The sequence below is a fragment of the Helianthus annuus genome, chromosome 12, assembly GCF_002127325.2.
Source record: "Helianthus annuus cultivar XRQ/B chromosome 12, HanXRQr2.0-SUNRISE, whole genome shotgun sequence".
Lineage (NCBI taxonomy): Eukaryota > Viridiplantae > Streptophyta > Magnoliopsida > Asterales > Asteraceae > Helianthus > Helianthus annuus.
The window spans coordinates 120039271-120062538 of NC_035444.2; positions in this window are offsets into that span (position 1 = coordinate 120039271).

A 23268-nucleotide genomic window follows, 5' to 3' on the forward strand; every position below is an offset into this window, starting at 1 on the left:
GGCAACGATTAAGAATTGCCATCAGCTACCCAGGATCTAAAGGCAAATTATGGGTGGATAGGCTTGCAAAAGTCTGTAGCCACCTATGTAGCTAAATGCTTGACATGTGTGCAAGTCAAAGCCGAGCATCAGAAACCATCAAGTTTGCTACAACAGCCTGAACTTCCCGAATGGAAGTGAGAATGTGTAACTATGGATTTTATTACCAAGTTACCCAAGACGAGGAAAGGAATTGACACGATATGAGTTATAGTCGATAGACTGACTAAGTCAGCTCATTTCTTACCCATCAAGGAGACTTATAGCTCCGACATATTAACCCAGTTATACATTGATAAGATTGTAGCCTTGCATGGCATACCTGTGTCTATTATCTCTGATCGGGATACTAGATACACGTCACATTTCTGGAAGAGTTTCCAACAATCTTTCGGCACACGTTTGAATTGTAGTACGGCTTACCATCCTCAGACAGACGGTCAGAGTGAGCGTACTATTCAAACGTTAGAAGACATGCTTCGTGCATGTGCTATCGATTTGGGTGGTAGTTGGGATAAGAACTTACCACTAATCGAATTCTCCTACAACAATAGCTACCATACCAGCATAAAGGTTGCGCCTTTCGAGGCATTATACGGTAGAAAGTGTAGAACGCCTGTTTGTTGGGCGGGAGTTGGAGATGTCCAATTGTCTGGACCAGAGATAGTCTTCAAAACAACGGACAAGATTGTCCAGATTCGAGACCGTCTCAAAGCTGCCCGAGATTGGCAGAAGAGTTACGCGGATCCCAAGGCGTAAAGATTTTCACTTCGAAGTAAGTGAAAAAGTATTACTTAAAGTGTCACCCTGGAAGGGGGTGATGCGTTTCGGTAAGAAAGGCAAACTAAGCCCGAGATACCTAGGACCTTTCGAGGTTATCGAACGGGTCGGGTCAGTTGCCTATAAGCTAAACTTACCGGAAGAGCTCAATGGAATTCACAATGTGTTCCACATCTGCAATCTAAAGAAGTGCTTCGCTCATGAATCATTGGTGATCCCACACACAGATGTGCATATAGATGAGAGCTTAAAATTTGTGGAAAAACCTTTGTCGATTGAAGATCGACGGGTGAAGAACCTTCGAAGGAAGCATGTACCGATAGTAAAGGTCAAATGGGATGCCCGTAGAGGTCCCGAATTCACGTGGGAGGTTGAAGCCACGATGAAAGAAAAATACCCTTATTTGTTTGAGTAAATCTCGGGTCGAGATTTATTTTAAGGGGGTGAGGATGTAACACCTCGAAATTTTGTGTCCAATAATGTGTTAACACGTGTCATGGGCTTACACGTGGCATTAGATATTAAATAAAGGACTAAAGTTGGCAAACCTTGAAAGTAAGTAAATTCGAGGGTTATAAATGTCAACAAAGGGTAAATATACTGTATAGTAACCCTAAGCGATGCTCGTACCTTCAAACGAATAAATCATGGATCGTACAGAAGCGAAACGCGGAAGAAAGTGAGAGATTACAAGTTGCAGGGGTTAACTGTGTCAACATTTTTAATTATACCTCTGAGTGACCCTTTGACGAACCCGAGGTTTTGTAACAGTAAAATACGCTCACTAGAATGTACTATATAAATTTCGCGAAGTTCCGTTTTAAAACGAGAAAGTTATGATCAAATTCGCACGAGAGGGGTTAAAAGCGTCAACAATGAGAGTTAAGGCTTTCCGGATAATTAACAAACTAACCGGGGACTTAACAATGTGGGTAAATGGCACGAGGCCCTTAATTGTAATTAACCGAGGGCCATATCGCAAAGTTACCCCTTCAAACCCGAAAGGTCAGGTTATTAATTACCGAAGATTTCGTTAATCATTACAAAAGATTTAGAAATCTTGAAAAATAGACCTAATGCGGGCCGCGTAAACGTTTAGAGTAAGTTAATGCGGGCCGCGAGCCTTCTGCAAATATACGTTCTGACATGAAGATCCAGGCGGCCCGCGTACAAGCCTGCCTGATCTTTCATGCGGGCCGCGTGAAGGTCCCAGGTGCAGAAAAATGCTTAACTTGGCTGTTCAGCCGTCTAAACGCCATGAGATGCATTTAAATCCTTCCAATTGACCCCTAAACAACCCCTAAGCATTAGGAACACATGTTGGAAGGTTGTGGTCAGTTGGTAGACTTGTGTGTCAAGGAGTTGTGGTGAAATTTTCACTATAAAAGGCCATTCTTAGTTCACAAATGAAACACATCTTCTAATCATTCCTGGAGCTCTCAAGTGTTCTTCTATCATCCTAAGTCGTGCACAAGCTTCTGTAAGTTGTGTAACCCTTTTGTGGTTTAGTTTTTGCTTAGTTTAGCCTAAAAGTCAATCCGTCGTAACTAACGATTGACTTTGCGATAAATCACGAATGGTCCAGTGAATTGTCGAATCAAAAGTAGTTATGTGTTGGTATTTATGTGGGTAATAAACCCTTAAAAAGGTTCCCCCTGATTACCACTCTAACTAGTTCAAATGTCGAGTCAAACGTGCACCTAAAAAGTCAACAGAAAGCTATTTTGCGATTTTATACATAATCTGTAATGTAGGTGATGTGTAACCTGTTTTGATGTTCATAAAACATGATAATAAGTATATAAACTAGTCTAAGCTCGTTTGATCCGACCATTTATTGTCTTGACCCGGATCGGAATCGAAAGTCGCAAAAGTTTGACTTTTGCATTGACTCCAGTTCTGACCCGTTAAAGTTTGATTTAGATATGCCTTAGGACTCTCTTAGGACCAGGTTACATGATGGTATAACCCTCTGTGACCGGTTCGTTGTTCGTCCGAGTCTTTTACGCATTTCCGTTAATTGCTTAAGAGTTGACCGTAACGCCCTTTTTAATTTAAAACGAGAATTTCGGACATGTGAAAGGATCATGACCTTGGGTACTGATTTCTAGGCATGTCCCTAAAATTTCACGTCAATCCGAGGTCCAGAATATGAGTTATGCTAAATAGCGCAAATTACGAAACTTTAGTAATTTAATAGCGCAATTAGCATAACGCCTATCTAAACCCAGATTTCGACACCAAATCTTTTACACACTGATGTAAAATAATATTTCGGGATTTTTAAGGATTTTTAATTATTTTTAGCCTACTCATAACCTACGGTTATGGCTACGGTTCGGTAAATACCGAATATGCCCTTCTCGGCCATAACTTGAGTTCTACAAGGTCTTTTGACCCGATTCCAGTTGCTACTGATTTTAAATAATAAATAAAGTATTTTGAACTTTATAAACTGATCAGGAAACTCGGATTTCCTGTAGAACTCAGAAACATCTTTTATAATCTTTAAAAAGACCGAAATACCCCTATGGGGCATATTATTAACTTAAACTCGTTACGGGCATTATGGAAGGTATCCTACTGATACCACAACCTCTTTAAAGTATTTTAACTTAGGAAAACGGTGTAGGACTCTATCGGATAACCGTTACGCCTTTTGCGCGCACGGTTCGGCTTATGTAACTAGTTTACATAATTTAGCCGAAACGGGTCAAACTATATTGCTTGGACCCCAAAATCCAGAGTATGATTATTATACCCATATAAAGCAAGTCTTCAACCTTGTTGGGTCAAAATCACACTCCATTCACGGTCTTCGCCTTTCACGCGATTAAACCGTAACTATCCTTTGAAACTGACCGGTCTAAGCTACGGCTAATATAAAGACCCGTTAGGATTCTAATAGGTTAATTTAAAACCTTCGTTCCAGAATAGGAGACCGGTAAAAGCTATCTGTGATTTACTCAATTAAGGATTATACTTGCAAAGGTAAATACTTTTAACTTATTTTCCGTTATACGGGCTTGGGTTACGGTATATTAAATACCGCTTGATTGAGCATCAAATCTTCCATCGGTTAGGTGGTTAATTGAATAATTTGATCGGCTCAATTAAACAGTCTTGTTACTTGAAAGCCTTTGGGGGGTTAATGACCATGTCCCGGATATCCTTGGCAGCATTTTACGAAATGGCCACGACCTTGACATCCGGGTGTAGGCGTACACCCGGCATTATGTCCATAATTATAAAGGCATAGCCGTTGGTTACCCACCACGGTGTTATATGCTATGTGGTGTGTCTATTAATCTTTAACCCGGACTAGATCCGGGCTACTGAACGCAAAAGGAACATGTAATTCGTTCACAAGATTATAATATTAAATAATTCTCCCAAGTTATAAAAAGGTTAATCTTGCCTCTGTGCATTTTAATCAAAGATATTTTGTGCCATGTGCATTCAAACCAATTTTCAATCATTTTTCCAAAATGAGTCAGTTGAATGTATTTACCAGTGTAAACTGACGTATTTTCCCCAAAAAGACTAAATGCAGGTACTATGCGTAATTGGCTGGGATTTCTCCTTAGCATCATTAGAAGTCTCGCAAGGTTAAGATGCCTGAAGTCTGTTGAACAATACTTTTGATATTATTATTAGATCCCCTGTGGATTATTATTCCAACAATGGTGATACATTGATATTACACTAAATGTTGAAATATATTATCATATTGCTTCCGCTGTGCATTCATATATATTGTGTGGTTTGACTATAATGTTGCCAACTACGTCACGGTAATCCCCCACCGGGCCCACCGGTGAGACACGTGGAAATCGGGGTGTGACATGAAGGTATCACCGTGGAAGGGAATAATCCGGTTTAGAAAAAGGGGAAAATTAAGCCAAAGGTTTGTTGGGCCATTTAAAATTATCGAGCGGATCGGTAAGGTAGCATACCGTCTCGAATTGCCTGAGGAGTTGAGTGGGATACACAGCACGTTCCACGTATCACATCTCCGGAAATGTCTAGCTGACGAAACCGCGTATATCCACTACGACGACATCAAGGTGGATAATAGTCTCAACTATGCGGTGAGACCAATTGCGATTTTAGACCGTAAGGTGAAAAGCTTGAGAAACAAGGTGATTAATCAAGTAAAGATCAAATGGGAACACCGAAAAGGATCAGACACCACTTGGGTGTCACACCTCGACCGCGTATAATCATACAACCGCGGCGGAAACGTTAGAGAGTGTTGTAACAGAATTAATTGTTTCAAATCCATGGCAATGGAAGTTTCATTTTATAAATCAAACATGAAAGTTTACATTGTCTTAAACAAGAACCAAAGAGTACATAACATAAATTAACTAGTTCTTGTCTTGTTTTAAGTCACTAAGGCACAGGTCCGCCTAAGTATGTCTTGATAGGTCCTATGCATCATCTCCTGAAAACACATGTGAAAATAGGTACGGCAGTATAAAAATGCCTGTGAGATACATAGGTCTTGTGAAAACAGAATTCATGACTTATGTTCGAGAGAATGTTTAGTCATGAACCTTGTAATTTGCTTTATCTTGTAAATCATTTGAAAAACGATAAGATCAGATGATATGTATAATTAAACGTAAGGTTAAATGAATAACCATGTAAAATGAGTTTGTATAAAATAAGTTGTTTGTAAATCAATGTCTAGTGAAAAGTATGTTATTTGTATAAAGTGTTATATGTCTCAAATTGAAATGATTCAAATAACGCTACGATATGTAATACCATACAAACACTTATATATAGGAAGTACCAGCGGCGTATCCACCGTGCTTGTATCATATTGCATACGCCTAGTTACTTAAATCACTTACTCAAACCAACTCATCAAGATGAAATGTTTAATAATCATAGAAATGGTTATGTATAGTCAAATGTCTATTGTCAAATGTAAATCATGTCAACAGATACAACCGGTTCACACGGTTCAATAGTTACAAATGGTTCGTATAATCGAAGGGTTAAGACGGTTCACATAGTCAATTAGTTACAACGGTTCAAATAATCGAAGGGTCAAGACGGTTCATATAGTCAATTGGTTACAACGGTTCAAAATGTAGTGTAATGTGTTCATATGCTGGATGAGCCTATGCAACAGAAATGCAATGTAAAACAATGTACTAAGTATGCACACAATGGGCGTACGTAGCATGAAATGTATTGTAAAGTTATGTACTAAGTATGCACACAATGGGCGTACGTAGCATGAAATGTATTGTAAAGTGATGTACTAAGTATGCACACAATGGGCGTACGTAGCATGAAATGTATTGTAAAGTGATGTACTAAGTATGCACACAATGGGCGTACGTAGCACGAAATGTATTGTAAAGTGATGTACTAAGTATGCACACAATGTGCGTACATAGCATGAAATGTATTGGAATCATGTACCATAGGCTGGTCAACACAGAAAGTCAAACATAGTTTGACTTTAGGACTAGAAAGTGATTAAAAGAACGAAAGAACACTTACGAAGGGTCCCCGAAAGCTAAACTTGATCCAGGAGCTCAGGTATGAAGCAATGGCATCAACTTAGAGCTCTTTGATCAGTTTTGTGGGTTTTACACCAAATGGGGGGAGTATTTATAGGAAAAGCAAAACCGTTAGGATCGTTTCTTGAATATCGTGCCATGATCTCATTCGTACACTTGTCAAGATGTTGTGGTATCAAATTATGACCCTAACTCCAAAGATTGTGAAGGGGCATTGCCTTTTGGAGTGATTGAAAGGCCAAAAACAGCAAAAAAAACGAGTTTCTGCATCTGCATGTCACACCCCAACCAATGGCGGAAACATCGGGATGAGACGAAGTGTGAAGATTGCTAGAGACATCATAACGCTATTTGTGACAATATTTAGAAATTCCAAATTTCATTTCATTTCATAACTTCAAATAGTCGACATTACAAGAAATTCAAATACAACAAGTTTAACATAACAACATGATAACATAACAAAATTTGATACAACATATTAAACCCTAACGTCTATATGTGTATCTAGGCATCAACGCTACTTCTTTTCTTAGCATCGTCCTCATCAACCTGTAACATGTTTAAAATAATTCAATGCAAAAGCAAAGGCGAGTATACAAGTTTGGTACATTCATAGCATAAGATAAAAGTGTGAACAATTCCTCATGGCAAGCATGCGATTCGAGATAAACATTAAATATGGCATGTGTCTAACATATCAAACCAAGAAAACGCAACTTGCTCATCACATAACCAAAGTTTCAGTAGAGGCGGGTCGTCAATCCTACAGCGCTACATATGTCAAGGTTTGGCTCGTACGAAGTTAATGATAAGTTCAACACATAAGAATCACCCAAATTTAAAGTATCAAGTCATCACATATACAAGCATGTTATAGGAATGTTCATGTGTTTAGACAAAAGTTCATGTGTAAGTTTCAATAGGTAAACATGTTACACCCCAAAAGTGGTAAAAGTAAAAAGGGGGAAAGTACGAGTATACTCACAAAGTTTGCATATGTTTTCCGATTATCCAATTGTTGACGAGTAGAGATTTAGAGTCCGAATGTATAAGGGTTAAAGTTCAAGTATGTTTAGAGTCGAGATTCGGTGTTTAAAACAACATAAAAATAAGATATGAGAATAACATGGAAAATAATCATTTAGTACATATGATGCTTGTTCTTGACACTAGGAAACTCGAAGGAGTTTAGATGTTTTCATGGAACAAGGTTCCATTAGAATCGTGACAAGTTATCATAGTCTAGGATGATGTAATCTAGTACCCCGACATATGAACACTAGTTCATCATCAAAGATTCGATTATTCGAATAATATATTTAGGTTATATAATATATGTCCAATAGTTCAAGCATGAGGTAGAAGATTAAAATCTTCATTTTGGTACCTCTAAATGTCATAGAAGTCATGTAGGAGGTAGGAAGATCAAGTCTTCCATTTAGGCACCTCTATGTGTTCACCACTACACTTGATGTAAAAAAAACAACCAAGGAGGGTCATGAACATACAATAAAGAATAAGAAATATACACACTAACTAAGAGAAATCATCAAATCATGTGAGGATTGTATGTTTGGACAACCCAAGTTGTTCCATAATCACTCATGTATCAAAGACAAAGTTTGACATGACTTGTGGGTTAAAAACCCTAAACAAAACACCAAGTTTATGAGGTTTAATCCTCTGATTTTAAATGTCTCAAACTTGTTTTTAAGCTTAACCAACCATGGGATAAGTTGTAAGCATTAGGACATAGGTATGAGATGTGTTAGACACAAGTTGCATAGGTTTAAACAAGTTTTTGATGAACATAAAAACAAACAGAAAGTTTATGGACTATTTCGGGGCATTTCCAGGTCTGATTTCTCCAAGGAGAAGTCTAGGAATCGAACCCCATGATTATACAAGCAAGTAGGAAAAAGAATCGAGTGAATCGGATAAGAATTGAGTGAGTTATGCTCATTTTCGTGAAGGGGTGTCAATCTACTCGAACCCTTGCTTTCAGCTACGGTTTGGTGGATGTTTTGTGACTTTTTAGGGTTGCAAAAGTGGTAGGGAGGCTGGTTATAAGTGGTATTTATAGGGGGAAGGATTAGGGTTTCAATGGGTTGGGCTTTGGAAGTGTTTAGAAGGGGTTACACCTTGAAACTAGCCCACAAAACCCAACTATATGGGGCTGAATTTTGCTGAATTGGGCTGCCATATTTCTTTATTTTTTTTATTTTTTTAAAACATTATAATGAGTAATTTATTAATTAAGTTGTGTAATAATATGCAACAATGTTTCCCCTAACTTGTAACAAGGTGAAATATGAAATAAAACATGATTTAACTAGGTAAAAAGTGTAATGTACAAGTTTTATTTACGAAGCAAGTTCCGTATTTTACAACGATTACAATGAAAGAATGGTTATAAGAACACAAGATTTCCAAAGTTAGAATTTCACGTAAGGTTTCTAAATATAGGAAGTTTGAAAACGCAGGGCGTTACAGTCTCCCCTCCTTTAGGAAATTTCGTCCCGAAATTTATTCAAGAGGAAGGCTTGAAAGAGTTTTTGGCATAAAGGTGATCATTAAGAATTGAAACTTGGGAAGTTTGAAAGTTTTGAAAAGTACCAAATTTTGGAGAACGTCAAGGTAGATTTGCAAGGGGAAGTTTTTAAGGATAGTATAAAAAAATCATACTTTTGTAAAACCTGTTTATTGAGAGGAACGAAAAGGTTTGTTACTTTAAATAAAGCAATAGAGGTATACTAAGTATAGTTTCACAAGAATCAAGAATAGGGAGGCTATTTTATAGGTAACGAGGTAAGTTAGGACTCAAATGTTTAAACAAGCTGGATTGCGAACGAGTTTTGTATAAAATAATACGAGTATAGAATGAACGAATGACTCTTAAAGAGTACAAGTATGTGAATAGCATAAGTGTTGGATAGATGAACGTAGTGTGTTAAGGATGAAGTCTCGTCATGAATAATCGGATATAATGCGTTTGTGAGTTGCGTGAAGTTGTATTAGGTCCAAAAGGTCTGCAACACACTGAATTTCTCATGGCACGTTTTACGAAAGTTTGGTAACATGGTGAAAACACTTATATATAGGAAGTACCAGCGGCGTATCCACCATGTTTTAACCACATTACGTCCGTTTCGTTACTTGGGGTCATGTTACGTTCCGTGTCTTACCATACACAGTAGTACACTCTATGGTTCTCATACGCCTATCACTATAATCCCGTGTGCACCCGCGATTATACTGATTGTCGCATGATCCACATAGCTTGTACTAGTTATGTATGAATCAAGGTATACATGAATTTGAAAATAAGAATGTGTACGTAGAAGAATGTCGTATGTAAGCATGTTTATGTTTAAGCATGTATGGGACCCATGTAAGCGAATCCCTCGGATTACGCTCGCGTATAGGTACGAATGTACGAATCATGAGTAAGGATGAAAGTATGAGCATAAGTTTAAGTATGAATACGCGTGTATGTATGAGCATAAACATAAAACGTGTAAGTAGTATGTGTACAAGCAGAAGCGTAAAACGTGTAAGTAGTATGTGTATGAGTACAAGCATAAAACGTATGAACATAGGTGTAGGTATGAAAAATAAATATTGCGTATATGGTGTACGTTGAGACATTGTAGAGAAAAAAAAAGGTTAAGTATGTAGATACGAACGATATAAATGATGTTATCGTGAGATATCGACTAAAATGTGTATGATGATGTGCATGTATAGTTGTTTAAACAAAACGTTGACTTTGTCGAATCAAAATTAGATTGAGCTTGGTTTGAAAGGTAGAATATAGTTTGTATATGTAAAGGAACATAAAGTACTCATTGGTCATGCTTAACGTATTTTGTAATGATTGAAATGCTACTTTTGTTTAAAAAAAAAGGAGTTCACGTATGTTGAAAATTGTCGGTCCCCATGAAGTCTTCTAGCCCACGTGTTTTGAAATTTGGATGACGAGTTAAGCGTTGTAGAGAAGGTTTTTTTTTTTTTTAAATAACGGGTTTGTTTCATTTGCATCAAAACATGAAAATTTTGGACTTTGAAAGTTCTTGTGAAAACGTCGACCCTTAGAAAAGAAATTTAGTAAAAGAACTTAGTGATTGTTTAAAAATAATTTTAACAAAGGATTTATTGATGTTGGAAAGAGTATTTGGTAAACGGTCATATAACATCTATGAGGTCTTATAAGTAATTGAGAAAGGTTAGTTTGATTTCGATTAAGAGTGGAAGTCTCTAGTATGATGATATAATGTGAACGTGTTTCAGTTAATAAATCAGATGTGAAGTTCATGGGCAAGAGATTCATTAGACCGATTAAATTGATAGGTAGCATTTCGTAAGGTTTGGAAATTCGTGTAGTAAAACGGTAAAGACATGATTAAGAATCTCGTGTATATGATTTGAGTGAAAATGGATGGTAGAATAAGAAGTACGTTTGATAAACAATGTATTTTGAAATCGGTATAAGTAGGTATTTTGAATAATGATAAATGATTTAGGTATAAAACATGATCGGGTTTGCATAATAAAATATTTTGAAAGATAAGTTTTGGGTAACGGTCACCTAAGTAAGGGAATCACCCCTAACTCGTTGGTGAAGTCGTTTTAAGGGAAGAGGGGTGGAGTCAATCGTCAAGGTAAGGAAGTCACTCCAATCTCGATGATACATCTCCACTAGTTGTTACAAGGAATATGAATTTAAATTATATGAAAATCATGCGTATATAAGTGTATCGAAAAGGTTCGATATGTTGTGCGTGTGAAAAGAGAAATCAAAGGTAAACTCGAGGTTGAAAGATTGCATCGTATAAAATGAACAATAGAAACACATGTTTGACCAAAGTTTGGAGTGTTCCAAAACGGAACTTTGACTAACCAAAGTGGTCGAAAAGTCTTTTGAATTTGAGGAGCATGTTTTGGCCTAATAGGTAAAATACTCTCGCCGACAAGTCGGTTAACGGTATTTACCCTTCCGGTTACTACATGTCCCAAATCAATCGAAATTTCGAGACTTGGCGGGATTTATGAAAAAAATGCCAAGGAGTGGAACTAGTCGACAAGGTGCGGGTTTCACCCCTAACTTGACGATTTCGTATCCTAAGTGTGGTTGGTACTCGTCGGGTCAAAATTTAATTTCGACGTGTTGACGAGGGTCCACTAGAACTTGAAATTTGAGATTTACCATTAAGATGTGGATTTCACTCCTAGCTTAATCGCGATATCTCGTGTAAAAAAAAGAATAGGTAGATTGAGAGTCGTTCACCAAATTGTGGGTTTCACGCCTATTTTGGTGAATTCGTCTCATTTGTACAATATGAGTGTTGTCGGATTTAGAATAATCGAGTAAAATGCATGAGGGAAGTGTATGTCGAAGGAGATACACAAACAAGTATAAACACATAAGAAAGCATATCAAGGATGATACTTAAATAATGAAATAAAACAAGTATTAACACATAGAGAAATATGTCAAGAATAACACATAAAGAATCGAACAACGAAACAAGTGTTAACACATAATAAAACAAGCATTAATGCGTAAGAATAACATGTCGAATATTACACATGAGTAACATACATGTTTAAAAGAGCATAAATAAGTAACAAATAAAGTATCATGTAGTAGTCCAAGCAAAGCATACGAATAAGGTTCTAAAACTATAGACTAGGCTAAAGCATTCCTACTTTTCCTAATTCCCTATAGTTATGGCTCTGATACCAATCTGTCACACCCCAACCAATGGCGGAAACATCGGGATGAGACGAAGTGTGAAGATTGCTAGAGACATCATAACGCTATTTGTGACAATATTTAGAAATTCCAAATTTCATTTCATTTCATAACTTCAAATAGTCGACATTACAAGAAATTCAAATACAACAAGTTTAACATAACAACATGATAACATAACAAAATTTGATACAACATATTAAACCCTAACGTCTATATGTGTATCTAGGCATCAACGCTACTTCTTTTCTTAGCATCGTCCTCATCAACCTGTAACATGTTTAAAATAATTCAATGCAAAAGCAAAGGCGAGTATACAAGTTTGGTACATTCATAGCATAAGATAAAAGTGTGAACAATTCCTCATAGCAAGCATGCGATTCGAGATAAACATTAAATATGGCATGTGTCTAACATATCAAACCAAGAAAACGCAACTTGCTCATGACATGACCAAAGTTTCAGTAGAGGCGGGTCATCAATCCTATAGTGCTACATATGTCAAGGTTTGGCTCGTACGAAGTTAATGATAAGTTCAACACATAAGAATCACCCAAATTTAAAGTATCAAGTCATCACATATACAAGCATGTTATAGGAATGTTCATGTGTTTAGACAAAAGTTCATGTGTAAGTTTCAATAGGTAAACATGTTACACCCCAAAAGTGGTAAAAGTAAAAAGGGGGAAAGTACGAGTATACTCACAAAGTTTGCATATGTTTTCCGATTATCCAATTGTTGATGAGTAGAGATTTAGAGTCCGAATGTATAAGGGTTAAAGTTCAAGTATGTTTAGAGTCGAGATTCGGTGTTTAAAACAACATAAAAATAAGATATGAGAATAACATGGAAAATAATCATTTAGTACATATGATGCTTGTTCTTGACACTAGGAAACTCGACGGAGTTTAGATGTTTTCATGGAACAAGGTTCCATTAGAATCGTGACAAGTTATCATAGTCTAGGATGATGTAATCTAGTACCCCCGACATATGAACACTAGTTCATCATCAAAGATTCGATTATTCGAATAATATATTTAGGTTATATAATATATGTCCAATAGTTCAAGCATGAGGTAGAAGATTAAAATCTTCATTTTGGTACCTCTAAATGTCATAGAAGTCATGTAGGAGGTAGGAAGATCAAGTCTTCCATTTAGGCACCTCTATGTGTTCACCACTACACTTGATGTAAAAAAAACAACCAAGGAGGGTCATGAACATACAATAAAGAATAAGAAATATACACACTAACTAAGAGAAATCATCAAATCATGTGAGGATTGTATGTTTGGACAACCCAAGTTGTTCCATAATCACTCATGTATCAAAGACAAAGTTTGACATGACTTGTGGGTTAAAAACCCTAAACAAAACACCAAGTTTATGAGGTTTAATCCTCTGATTTTAAATGTCTCAAACTTGTTTTTAAGCTTAACCAACCATGGGATAAGTTGTAAGCATTAGGACATAGGTATGAGATGTGTTAGACACAAGTTGCATAGGTTTAAACAAGTTTTTGATGAACATAAAAACAAACAGAAAGTTTATGGACTATTTCGGGGCATTTCCAGGTCTGATTTCTCCAAGGAGAAGTCTAGGAATCGAACCCCATGATTATACAAGCAAGTAGGAAAAAGAATCGAGTGAATCGGATAAGAATTGAGTGAGTTATGCTCATTTTCGTGAAGGGGTGTCAATCTACTCGAACCCTTGCTTTCAGCTACGGTTTGGTGGATGTTTTGTGACTTTTTAGGGTTGCAAAAGTGGTAGGGAGGCTGGTTATAAGTGGTATTTATAGGGGGAAGGATTAGGGTTTCAATGGGTTGGGCTTTGGAAGTGTTTAGAAGGGGTTACACCTTGAAACTAGCCCACAAAACCCAACTATATGGGGCTGAATTTTGCTGAATTGGGCTACCATATTTCTTTATTTTTTTTATTTTTTTAAAACATTATAATGAGTAATTTTGTTAATTAAGTTGTGTAATAATATGCAACAATGTTTCCCCTAACTTGTAACAAGGTGAAATATGAAATAAAACATGATTTAACTAGGTAAAAAGTGTAATGTACAAGTTTTATTTACGAAGCAAGTTCCGTATTTTACAACGATTACAATGAAAGAATGGTTATAAGAACACAAGATTTCCAAAGTTAGAATTTCACGTAAGGTTTCTAAATGTAGGAAGTTTGAAAACGCAGGGCGTTACACTGCAGGTCTGACGCGGCCCGTGTAAGATTTAGACATGGTCTTACGCGCCCCGCCTGAAGGTTCTGATCAAAAACAAGTTTCAAAAATGACAGTTTAAGTCCCTATTATGGTTTAAGGCCGTTTCCGACACGTTCAAGGCCCGTTAAGCCATCTTTAAGGCCCTAAAATGATGCCTAAACATTGAGGACACGAAACATGCTCAAAAATATGCCGGATGTTGGTTTGTTTGGCCGTATAATCGCGATGTTCGCTTAATTACGACGGAATGCGCATAAGCGCGAAAAACGATCTAAATTGCGCGACGAATGGATTTCTCTCATGCCAAACACTAAGGCATCATATTATGATGTTTACATAAATTTTTGGATGTCCGGATGTATTCAGAACGTAAGTTATGCGCGAAAGTGCAAACTTATACACTTTTTGACACTCTTAGTCCCTGAATGATCCAAAAGTTTATTTTAGCACACCGAACACCTCAAAGCCTATTTCTAAGCTATGGAGAGGATATTTATGGCATGTTTAACTTATGGGCATGTTCCGGAATGTCTGTTTTAGTACGAATCGGCATACTTTCGCAGTTTGTCAAGTTTAGTCCCTGTAAGCGAATTAACTTGTTTTTGCCATACCAAAGCCTTCAAAACTTATTTCTAAGTTATGTAAAGGTTATTTAAGGTATGTTAAGTATATGTTGATGTTCCGGAGTATTTGTCGCATTTAAAGTTAGTACGTTTACGCACCAGTTTGCGTATAATCCTCCAGAAAGCGATATAAAGTTTGAATTTGAACAAGAATTGATATGTGCAAAAGATACACATATTTATACAAGATCCCAAGTATGAAATACAATATTTCATCGGCTTGGTATTTGTTTGATGGTTGCGGTGACACAGGTGTCACAGTCTCCCCTACTTTAGGAAATTTCGTCCCGAAATTTATTCGTAGGAGTCTATTTGCGACTCTGCCAAATAACCATCAGCGATATGCAAGGCAATATCCTGTCATTTCCTTAACGGTCATTCTTCATAAACGAAAATGAACAGACGGAGTCATTTTCCTCAACGAGTATTCTTCAGAAATGGGAATGATGGAATAAGCAAACGAATGTTCATTTCCTCCACGGACAAATCTTCAGAAACGAAAATGAACTAAAGGAGTCATTTTCAATGGTTGCTTCATCAGAGTTGGAAATGAAGGATTACACAACGGATATCCATTTCCTCAACGGGTAAATCTTCAGAAATGAAAATGAACTAACGGAGTCATTTTCAACGGTTACTTCCTTAGAGTTGGAAATGAAGGATTACACAACGGATATTTATTTCCTCAACGGATAAATCTTCAGAAACGAAAATGAACTAACGGAGTCATTTTCAACGGTTGCTTCCTCAGAGTTGGAAATGAAGGATTACACAAAGGATATTCATTTCCTCAACGGATAAATTTTCAGAAATGAAAATTGAACTAACGGAGTCATTTTCAACGGTTGCTTCATCAGAGTTGGAAATGAATAGGGTTACACAACGGATATTCATTTCCTCAACGGATAAATCTTTAGAAACGAAAATGAACTAACGGAGTCATTTTCAACGGTTGCTTCATCAGAGTTGGAAATGAATAGGGTTAACTCTAGACACATGACAGAACTTGCTGTGATTTCTGTGCACTAAATTCCATAATTATGTATGCATCCATAATTACGTAATCCCTTGCACAGTCCGCACAGTTTGTTTTGTAATGTTTTGGGGAAAGATATTAAACTTGTGATGAGGGTGACTAGACTTCCATCGGGTCCTTTTAATTAGATCGACAGGGGATCTTCTTAGTTAGGCCACCAAGGAGTCCTTTCAGCTATATCATCACACATGATATCCCTAACCAGATTTTTGGATCAATCTGTTTAACTAGACCACTCAAGGGGTCTAATTATGAAGTAGTACTTTATAATCCAAGGGACTTAACTATAACGTAGAAGTCCATTGAGGATTTTTTTACGTACTTTGGGTATCCTACTATGAATCTCTTGTACAAGGATATGTAAGATTCTACGAGGATTTGGATAACATAATTTGGATCACACAGCAACACATAAGGGAACACATAAGCACAAAGTCACATAATTGTTTAACTTGATTATAAATTTGTTATTAACTTGTTATTGATTGAATACGGATATGGAAACCAGTCGATGGGCTTCAATGCCCACTGGGGTCTATCTGAGAAGATAGGAAGATCTCCTAAAATTCGATTTTTGATTACAAGGAATCACCACATTCGAATTAAGGTATACAACAATTAAGGACTTACTAGAAATCCTTAGGTACCCTATTAAGGATTTATAGTGGTACTTTGGGTATTCGTCACGTGTTGTAACTTGCGCCTTGTACTTCGTTTTCCTTAGAAGAAACGGGTACTTAGGAATTTCGTGGAAGACGCAAGAGATCATAGAATGGGAGAATTTTGGGGGTAGTTTGTTCTTCAAGGAATACGGTTCCTTGATTGTCGGTATTGTAAGGGATATGTTGTTTATACATGCAACCACAGAAATACATTGCAATGTAAATAAAAGATTTATTTATAAACAACGATAACAACTGTTTCTTGGGCCTTGACAACAAAAGAAAATAATACATAAGACGTGATTATTTCTAAACGATGTTGTCTTCTAGTCAGTCAGATGCTCATCCCTGTGCTGGATTTGCATTAGCAAGCTTTGGGCAATTTCTTCGGAAATGACCCGTCTCGCCACAGTTGAAACAAGAGCCTGGTAGAAAATGACCTTGAGCAGGATTGTTGCCAGCTTGGTTTGGTGCAGCTGCAGCTGGGCAGACTCTTGCTGTATGGCCTATAAGTCCACAAGTTTGGCATTTGCGGCACTGTACATTGGCGTGATGATGGAGGCTACATTGGTTGCACAAGGGTGCAGTTCCATTGTATGGTTTTCTAGCAGGGGGTTGAGCTGGTTGGTTGGGGACGGCTTGACCATTGTGAGCGACCACGGCGAAGTTCTGAGAAGCCTTTCGCTTCTTTAACTTCTTAGGGGATTCAGTCTGTTCATCCATGGTCTTTGATTCCTCGATTGGGTTCGATTCCCCGACCGGTTTCTTGTCACCTTTTCAGAAAAGTTTACCTTTCCTGATCTTTGATTCAGTCAAGGTTGCAGATAGCTCAATGGCCTGTCTAACTATAGTAGGGTTGCTACCAGTCACAATGTCTTGTATTGAGTCAGGGAGGCCATCAATGTACTTTTCGATTGCCTTATCCAAAGGCGTGACCATGTTTGGGCATAACAGACTTAATTCCTCATAACGATCCGTGTAGGCTCGATGCTCACCGCTAACTTGCTTAAGATCGTCGAACTCCGTTTCCAAGGCCCTGATCTCGTGACGAGGACAGAATTCCTTCATCATCAGAGCTCGAAGATCTTGCCATGTTTGAGCCAGTGCCACATCGGCACCCCTATCTCTCATCACACCATTCCACCATGTCAAAGCTTGTTTCTCAAAGACGCTAGATGCGAATTCTACCTTTCGCTCGTTTGGACATTGAACATGTTCGAAGGTTCTCTCTAAACTCTCGAACCATTGCAGAAGTGCAGTCGCTCCTTGAGACCCAGAAAACTTCGATGGCTTAGCCGAGTCGAACGTCTTGAAGTTGCAGGGGGCATTATTGTTGTTGTTGGCTTGGTTCCATTGAGCAAAGAGGTTTGGGAATTGAGCAGCCATTTGCTGCGCAATGATTTCTGCCAGTTCGGCAGTCGCTATCTGGTTTTCGCGTCGAGGAGGCATTCTAAAAGAGAAACAAGAAAGAAAACAAATGAAATGGCGTTGGGTAAGAATAGGATGTTACAATTACCGACCATAATCATGGTTGATGGTCACTTGTTTGAACCACGAAGCAAACAAACAACACCTAGGCTGAATCAAAGCAAATAGATCCTCATAGTGTATTGAGAAGACATGCTCGCCTATAAGTGGACACTCACCCCAAGAGTTCCCAGGTGAGAGTGACTGGTCCGATTATGTGGATTTGTACGAACACTCTAGCCTTAGACAGAAAACCCAGGGTACAGGCATTCACTCTTCCAGTTTGCACGTGTTCACACTATTTAGGACCCAAAACCTTGACGAGATTTTGAAAACTCAAAGGGGTTCAAAACCTTATAACAGAGGGTTCAAAACCTAGTAATCAATCATCCTAGAACAGATAATTAGTTTTCAAAGCGGTTTTGAAATTTATGTTCTTGTTGCGGTCGTCGCCTAAGGATAGGTGACGGTATTGTTTCATGACTAAATGCAAGTAAACTCGCATTAGGGTCCTAGGAAGGTTATAGACTAGGTCAAAGCATTACTAATAACCTAATTCCCTATAACCATTGGCTCTGATACCATCTTTTCTGTCACACCCCGACCGCGTATAATCATACAACCGCGGCGGAAACGTCGGAGAGTGTTGTAACAGAATTAATTGTTTCAAATCCATGGCAATTGAAGTTTCATTTTATAAATCAAACATGAAAGTTTACATTGTCTTAAACAAGAACCAAAGAGTACATAACATAAATTAACTAGTTCTTGTCTTGTTTTAAGTCACTAAGGCACAGGTCCGCTTAAGTATGTCTTGATAGGTCTTATGCATCATCTCCTGAAAACACATGTGAAAATAGGTACGTCAGCATAAAAATGCCTGTGAGATACATAGGTTTTGTGAAAACAGAATTCATGACTTATGTTCGAGAGAATGTTTAGTCATGAACCTTGTAATTTGCTTTATCTTGTAAATCATTTGAAAAACGATAAGATCAGATGATATGTATAATTAAACGTAAGGTTAAATGAATAACCATGTAAAATGAGTTTGTATAAGATAAGTTGTTTGTAAATCAATGTCTAGTGAAAAGTATGTTATTTGTATAAAGTGTTATATATCTCAAATTGAAATGATTCAAATAACGCTACGATATGTAATACTATACAAACACTTATATATAGGAAGTACCAGCAGCGTATCCACCGTGCTTGTATCATATTGCATACGCCTCGTTACTTAAATCACTTACTCAAACCAACTCATCAAGATGAAATGTTTAATAATCGTAGAAATGGTTATGTATAGTCAAATGTCTATTGTCAAATGTAAATCATGTCAACAGATACAACCGGTTCACACGGTTCAATAGTTACAAATGGTTCGTATAATCGAAGGGTTAAGACGGTTCACATAGTCAATTAGTTACAACGGTTCAAATAATCGAAGGGTCAAGACGATTCACATAGTCAATTGGTTACAACGGTTCAAAATGTAGTGTAATGTGTTCATATGCTGGATGAGCGTATGCAACAGAAATGCAATGTAAAACAATGTACTAAGTATGCACATAATGGGCGTACGTAGCATGAAATGTATTGTAAAGTTATGTACTAAGTATGCACACAATGGGCGTACGTAGCATGAAATGTATTGTAAAGTGATGTACTAAGTATGCACACAATGGGCGTACGTAGCATGAAATGTATTGTAAAGTGATGTACTAAGTATGCACACAATGGGCGTACGTAGCACGAAATGTATTGTAAAGTGATGTACTAAGTATGCACACAATGGGCGTACGTAGCATGAAATGTATTGGAATCATGTACTATAAATGTACTAATGAACATAGCAAGTATATGATGTGAAAACAAGAAAGCATGAAAGTAACAAGTAGGCACATGTGTTCCACCCCAAAACAGTTTGGAAAACAGTAAAAGAGGGGTCTATGTACTCACCTGAGATTGCTTTGAAGTTCTTGTATAACAATCAAATAATGCTAGAGATCACGGAAATCAAACGGCACCTAATATAGGTAACTATGTTAATATACCGGACCTAAATCGGAGGATCGGATAGTATGCGGGTTCGTAAACCAAACGAGTTAGGAGACTCGTGTAATATGGTCTAACAAAGCCTTTATACTAAAATGAAACCTAACCTAGGTGCTTACGACCCGTTACGACCCGTTTAGGTGGCTTACGCTACCTTAACGCGTCGTTCGCGTAAAACGCGTTCGGAACGCCTAACATCGTGACCATAAGGTATAACCTCGGAAGGTTATTCCCTATACAGCTATGGTCACCTAATGTGTTTGGTCGGATCCTGATGATCGACCAAATGGGTCGGGTCCGAAAGTATAAGCGATTGTTTAGATCGCTTACCTTACGACCCTATACAAGCACTAAACTAAAAGTGACGAGCTAAGCATGTTAGAACATGCTTAACTAAGTTTAGAAAACAGGTTTGGTATCAAAACAAACGGTTTTGATACCCATGAGTAGTTTGGTTACAAAATACGCAAGAATGCGCATTTTGGCCGAAACTACGGCTCGTCACTGAGCCTAGATAACGTGGTAATCAGTAGGTATAGTCACTACGGACTATAACCATCATGATCACGCTCACGTTATGAAGTTCAAACGAACTTCGTGTTGACCATAGGCTGGTCAACGCAGAAAGTCAAACATAGTTTGACTTTAGGACTAGAAAGCGATTAAAAGAACGAAAGAACACTTACGAAGGGTCCCCGAAAGCTAAACTTGATCCAGGAGCTCAGGTATGAAGCAATGGCATCAACTTAGAGCTCTTTGATCAGTTTTGTGGGTTTTACACCAAATGGGGGGGGGGGTATTTATAGGAAAAGCAAAACCGTTAGGATCGTTTCTTGAATATCGTGCCATGATCTCATTCGTACACTTGTCAAGATGTCGTGGTATCAAATTATGACCCTAACTCCAGAGATTGTGAAGGGGCATTGCCCTTTGGAGTGATTGTAAGGCCAAAAACAGCAAAAAAACGAGTTTATGCATCTGCAGGTCTGACGCGGCCCGTGTAAGATTTAGACATGGTCTTACACGCCCCGCCTGAAGGTTCTGATCAAAAACCAAGTTTCAAAAATGACAGTTTAGGTCCCTATTATGGTTTAAGGCCATTTCCGACACGTTCAAGGCCCGTTAAGCCATCTTTAAGGCCCTAAAATGATGCCTAAACATTGAGGACATGAAACATGCTCAAAAATATGCCGGATGTTGGTTTGTTTGGCCGTATGATCGCGATGTTCGCTTAATTACGACGGAATGCGCATAAGCGCGAAAAACGATCCAAATTGCGCGACGAATGGATTTCTCTCATGCCAAACACTAAGGCATCATATTATGATGTTTACATAAATTTTTGGATGTCCGGATGTATTCAGAACGTAAGTTATGCGCGAAAGTGCAAACTTATACACTTTTTGACACTCTTAGTCCCTGAATGATCCAAAAGTTTATTTTAGCACACCGAACACCTCAAAGCCTATTTCTAAGCTATGGAGAGGATATTTATGGCATGTTTAACTTATGGGCATGTTCCGGAATGTCTGTTTTAGTACGAATCGGCATACTTTCGCAGTTTGTCAAGTTTAGTCCCTGTAAGCGAATTAACTTGTTTTTGCCATACCAAAGCCTTCAAAACTTATTTCTAAGTTATGTAAAGGTTATTTAAGGTATGTTAAGTATATGTTGATGTTCCGGAGTATTTGTCGCATTTAAAGTTAGTACGTTTACGCACCAGTTTGCGTATAATCCTCCAGAAAGCGATATAAAGTTTGAATTTGAACAAGAATTGATATGTGCAAAAGATACACATATTTATACAAGATCCCAAGTATGAAATACAATATTTCATCGGCTTGGTATTTGTTTGATGGTTGCGGTGACACAGGTGTCATATTGGGAGTCTGAAGAGGAAATGAGACGACTCTACCCTTCACTTTTCGGTACGTGTATGCATTATAAGTTTATATACGTAAAGTGGTTTCGGGGACGAAACCCTCTTTAAGGAGGGTAGATTGTAACACCCCAAAAATAATTAATAGCTAAAATACCATATAATAAAAGTATGAAAGAAAATGATAGTTTAACATTAGTCAACTAAAGAAAACTAGAGGGACTAATTCAGCAAAAGTGGGAAACTTGGTTTTTTAGAAAATAAATAAAAATCAAGAAAATCACACACACACACACATACGTGCGTGGGTGTGTGCGACCAGAGGAAGAAAACAGGGACTAAAACCCTAGTTCTTGATCTTGCCATCAAATTCAACCTTTAAATCACATGATTCTGATTTGCATGTTGCTGAATTAGAGTGCCTAACACTTTCTCTTCATAAGGTATGTTGGGAATTGATGCATACTTGTGTATTGAATTCTTGATGAAGTTTATGATGCATAATTGAGTAATAATCTGCTGAAATTATGTTAAAAATAGTATAATCTACATGATTTCAAGTAAGGTTTTGATAAATATGAGTAGAACATTTGCTATGACTAGGTAATCGGTTGAATGTACAAGTAGAAACAATTGGGTTTTTGATGTATAATCGGAACTCATGAAATCTGAGGGTAAATAATGATGTTAAAACAAGTTACAATCAGAAATTAGATGTAAAAAGGACATAGTAAACATTCTACTTGTTAATTACGGGGTTTTGTGGTTACAAAACTTCAATGACAAGAATAATATGACTAATTGTAAAGTATGCACACAAGATGCTTGATAAAACGCCTAAAAGAAGTTGATCGACACTAATTGTGGTGTTTGGCTAAGTTAACAAGCTTAAGTCATGAGCCGAAAGGTTCTAATGATAATTGGCTTGTGTATTTTAGGCAACACGAGTGAGGCGTCGGGAAGTCAAGCCGGTGCAGACACTCGCTTGAAAGGGAAGCTTTAAGGTACGTGGCTAACGCTTCGACATTATCATTAATTAGTCTTCATTATTAATGTTTGTTGGCAATATAGAATATGAGGTTGTAATGGTTTGGTTGCTTGAATGATGGACTTCATGATGGTAAACCAAACGGGTTATCAAGGGTGGGTACAAACCGGGTAACGGGAGTACCTTATCCGTAGACTATAA